Source organism: Sinocyclocheilus anshuiensis, unplaced genomic scaffold, assembly GCF_001515605.1.
Source record: "Sinocyclocheilus anshuiensis isolate Anshui unplaced genomic scaffold, SAMN03320099.WGS_v1.1 scaffold99, whole genome shotgun sequence".
Taxonomy (NCBI): Eukaryota; Metazoa; Chordata; class Actinopteri; order Cypriniformes; family Cyprinidae; genus Sinocyclocheilus; species Sinocyclocheilus anshuiensis.
The window spans coordinates 466124-471152 of record NW_015552547.1 but is presented as its reverse complement, the minus strand read 5'-3'; the positions used below and the strand labels follow the sequence as shown (position 1 = coordinate 471152).

General features: G+C 37.4%; 1 long non-coding RNA gene across 1 annotated transcript in view; it reads right to left on the bottom strand.

The window, feature by feature from the left end:
* The window catches only part of LOC107664262 (uncharacterized), an 11052-nt gene extending 8728 nt beyond the window's left edge, over positions 1–2324 (bottom strand). Inside the window, exon 1 of the long non-coding RNA XR_001631442.1 lies at positions 2175–2324. This is a non-coding gene — a long non-coding RNA (uncharacterized LOC107664262). The remainder of the gene's footprint in view (positions 1–2174) is intronic.
* Positions 2325–5029: the final 2705 nt, after the last annotated feature.

Here is a 5029-nt window from a genome sequence, read left to right as displayed (position 1 = left end):
ATTAACCACTGTTCTACATTAAATATTTAGCTAACAACAGTCTGTTACCTAGCAACAGTGTATGTTAACGTTAGCTCAGTCAACGTAGGCTAACATTAACAGGTGTAGACAGAAAATATGATTATCCTGACCTGAGCTAATTTACTGACTCACAAATCCCACAAATCCTTTCTTTCTTTCTTTTCATCCATGATGACATTAAAGTCATCTGTTGCTGCTTCATCGCTGACCATCCTTCATAAAAATTGTTCCACATGGCTCCTGGAGGTTAATAAAGGCCTTCTGAAGTGAAGAGATGTGTTTTTGTAAAAAAAATATCTATATTTAAAACTTTATAAACCGTAATCTCTAGCTTCCACTAATATTATGTGCGTTTATTCTGGGCGGATGACGTAGGATGTATGTGCCGGTGAGAAGTGACGAACACGGAAGCAGAGAGGAGAGAACAAAACAAAACACCGGTCACGAATTATAAGTACAAAACGAGGATTTGTAAAGTAAAATGCCGGAGGATTTCGATATAAGCCAAGAGGAGACTAAAGTTAGGAATCTTTGCTTCCTTTGCTCCTGTAAACAAACGTTGGTTTTCGTGAGACTAGCATATTCTCACCGGCGCATGCGCTACGCATACGTCCTACGTCATCCGCCCGGAACGGCTTCCGCGTACGACAGTTAGTGCAAGCTACAGAAAAGTGGTTATAACGTTTTAAATATGGATATGTTTCTTACAAGAATGCATCGATTCGCTACAGAAGTCCTTCATTTACCCCCCGGAGCCGTGTGTGGCACGTTTTACTATGGATGCATGCACTTAATTTCACTTCTTTTGGACTGATGAACTGTAACACCCCCTCTAAAGCTTGGAAGATCAAAGACATTTTTTTAATATAACTCCGACTGGATTCGTCTGAAAGAAGAAAGTCATATACACCTAGGATGCCTTGAGGGTGAGTAAATCATGGGCTAATTTTCATTTTTAGGTTAACTAACCCTTTCTCGCTTGCTACTCCCCACTCCCGCCTGCGCTTTCCCATTGAGATTTGCTATGTGTGTATGTGCAGTACGTGACGCTCGAGCACGCTGTGGTGTGACTGGGAAAAATGGGGAAGGCAAATGCATATCAATTTTTAATTATGAAAGGCTGTTTATATGCAGGCAACAAGGTTATTCGTGGTCCAGACGCATCATTCGCAGAAAAGTACGTTACATAAAATCTCGGTGCAAGAGATCAGCCAGAGTTCAGAAGAAAAGTAAATCTCTTTACGCGAAAACAGAAATAGGCTACCTGAGCAGCTGAGTTTAACAACACCTTCACTGCTGTTAAGCAGTGTGCCAAGTGATGAATGAAAACCTAACAAGCAAATTGCCGTCTGAAGATTACAGGCTATTTGCTGATAGAGAATAAGTGGAATGATTTTTGGGTTAATAATGCATTTAACCCTCGGGGAGTTCACGGTGCTACGCGATAAAATTCATCTTTCATATGTAGCCTAAAAAGCCTTAAAAACCGTGTTAAAACGTTTCATGCATTGTGGGGTGATATTTTTTGCATCTGACTATATTTTGTAGGTATCCTGCAAGTCCTAAAATAGATGATAAAATACAAGGTCACATTAATTTTAATCTAAATTTGACTTTACGCATGAACAAATAAACATACACTGCTGCAGTGTTCACTAAACAAACAAACAAACAATGCTTCACAGATTAGGCTACCTAAAAACTTAAAATAAAGCATAAAACACTACATAAGCAGCATTCATTGTAAATTACAGTTGATTCATATTTTGTACTAAACACAATTTGACAAATGTATACTTGTAAAGGTGTATTGTCCTGTTGGACGCAATTACACTTTAGGCTACAGCCTATAGGCTATGGTAATTTATACACAAAAGCAGTTTTACAGTAAAATTGCGATTATTGTATGTTAAGCATATATTTTCACTAACAGGTTTTCTTGTTAAAATGATAAACTATTTTAACAAGTATAGCCTATTTTCTTACCTGTAGCAACTTTGACATGAATATTGTTAGACACTCCTACTTTGACACACCTCCAGATTGTTTAACAACCTTTATACGACTTTATGCGAATTTAGTGTTTACCTTACATTTTTCATATTTGTATAATTGTACAGTTTAATGCATAATAGTCTAATCAATTGACTCACCGTTTGTTCTTTTGAAACGCACTTATCACTGTCACGCAAAGAATTCTTCAGATTCCAAGTGATAGTTGAAATGTTCTCCAACTCACTGACAGTTCACTGGCGATGGTTGAACCCGTTCAGCTATGACAACATGGAAAGCTTCAGATCTGAGCACACGGACGTTCAGCTTTAAATAGCTTATCTGAGCAGCACGCCCTCCTCCTCTTTCTCACCCTCCTCCTCCTCCTCCTCCTTCTCTTTCACTCAATAGCTTGCTAGTGTGCTGGCACGTTGGCACGTTCAGCTGGAGCATGAGAAAAACATTCTCACTATTCAGGACCAATTCAATAAACTGTTTATAATTTTCACACGTGCAAGGTCTTGAGGTTCTCTTTTCCATATTGCAACATGTCATATAGCCTAACTGAGACTTGAAACAAGTTTGACTCCTGGCTATGGTATGTAGCTACTGGTAAATAATTTTTATTGTGTCAATACAACAACATGCATGATACATTTAGTTAGTGGACATTTAAAAGAATGACTGGGAAACTCAAATGAAAGAGAGTAACAGATGAGATGGGATTATCATTTTTTAAAATCTTTTGTGCTGCAGTATAAGATTAAGGACAATGAACATTTTAGCATTCATGCATTAGTACTGGAAGCCATTGAGAAAATGTTAACCTCAACTTCTCTGTCTCATGCTGTACTTTACATTTTGTCCACAAGACCATTCAGATGTTTTGTTTTAGATTTATCATCGTTAAAGTGAATAGAAGATTTATTATGATTATTATTTCACATAATCAACATTTTATAGTGTGTTTAAGATATTCTGATCACAATTCTTGGCCATTTCAGTTTTGCTTAATATAGCAGTTTTAGACAGTATAGGCCAGTCTCCACAAGTCCCCATAGCTCCAGTTTAAATTCAGGGCAACTTTGAACACTACTTCATAGGCTGAATTTGAATAGCATGGCAACTTCTCAAGAGTAAAATATCAAACAAAAAAAGCTAATCTTTACACTTCCAAGAAACACATATACCAGCAACATCAGCATAGACCAGGAAATGTGTATTTACACCCTTATTCATTTTTATTTTCTAGCTGACAGTCTGTTTGCAGTTTTTTTTTTCCAGTGGAAATTTACAGCAGCAAATTCCAAAGGAGAAACAGATTAGAATTCTGAACAGCAAGTCTGCTGCACAATCTGGGTTGAAGGCCAAGGCCCCCATTGCTGGAAATTAGCATTGTGTGACTTACTACCAATAGCATTAACCCTGTTTGCCACTGATCAGAAAGCAGTCTGACGTTTGCCCTATCTTTTAATTGCTTCCATTTGAAGGCTGATTCAGGAACAGTGTTGAAAGGATAAATAAACCCTGAGATTTTCTTTGAATTCTCATCATCCATATGGGACAGCAGGAAATTATTTTATGAATTGTGGTGGGATTTCTTTCTTTTTTTTCAGTTAGTTGAGAGATCCATTTCATTCTCTGAACCCAAATCCCTTTTATGTACAACTTTAGACTAAAAAAAAAATAAAATAAAAATGATTGAAGCCAAATTAATGTTTCATTTTCATCTCTTTCTCTCCTCATTTCACCTGTTTCTCCTGTTTAGCTCCTCCCTGCTCTTTTTTCTAATTTTGACATCTACAGGAACAAAGTAGATTTATGACTCTCTACCTCCATGTTTTTAGAGCAAAATATCTTTTTGTACCTTTGTTGTTAAACAGTGATAGGGAGCATCCTAAACCCTCTGTTAAAAACCTGTTCCCCCATGTAAGGAAAAGAATGAATGAGCATGAAATGGGATCTGATACCTCATAAACAGTAGACTGAATGTTTGACTGCAGGCTGTTTAACGAAATGGTGTTGTTGAGGTCAGATATCACAGGATAAGAATAGCAACGGTGCAAACTTATCACAGAAGTGAGATGACACAATTAAGGTCACATTTAGTAGTGTATTATACCATACACATAGCGGGCATACAAAGAAGAACCCGTGTTTATGCAAACAGATTATGGATCACTGCTTTAAGTTTTCCACTGACAAGCTAATGTAGGCCTAGCTATCTGTATACTATTGATACATTCCATTTGTTTTGCTTCACCAGATTTACTTTCCATGAGCATTGTCTCTAAATCAGATCATTTTAAAAAGATGGTTTGTCACTTACCTAATGCACATAATAAGAGAGCACCATATTTAATCAGTGTTAGTGTGATGGACAGAGATTTTTTGTTGTTTTTTGTAAAATCCAATCACATGGATTTTCCATCATGTTTCTCCCACTATTGCTGGTGATTTAGCCAAATCCAATCAACTCTCTCCTGCTTTGTGTGGCACTGTGAGAAGAATAATTACCTATGATCAACACCATCAACTATCTCTATTAAGTGTTTATTATAGAAAAGACTTACTGATATACACTTTCAAAATGAGAGATAAATAAGCTAAAAAACAAAAATGTGTTGGAGGAACAAACTGTGCTTTAAAGCACAAGCATTCAATAAGTGCAATAGTTTAAACAGAATAACAAAAATCCTCTGCAGAAACCCAAAAAGAAATGACATGCCTGACGGTTTCTATTTGAGTTGGCATATGTGCAAACTCTCAGAGGAAGATGAGTGATTTAATGAGTACTTACTCTCTCATGCACGCTAAAGCTGCAGAGCTTACTTGCATGCTGTTGTTGTTTGGTATCAGAATATCTGCCCTAGTCCGGCTTGAATCACTTTTTACCAGTTTTCCCGCCCTGTTCTCACCCAAAATACCCCCTCCCCAAAATTGCAACCCCCCACCTCCCTAATTTTGTCCCTGTCAACAATCCGCCTCCCCTCCACACACACTGTTCTCTGGGGTG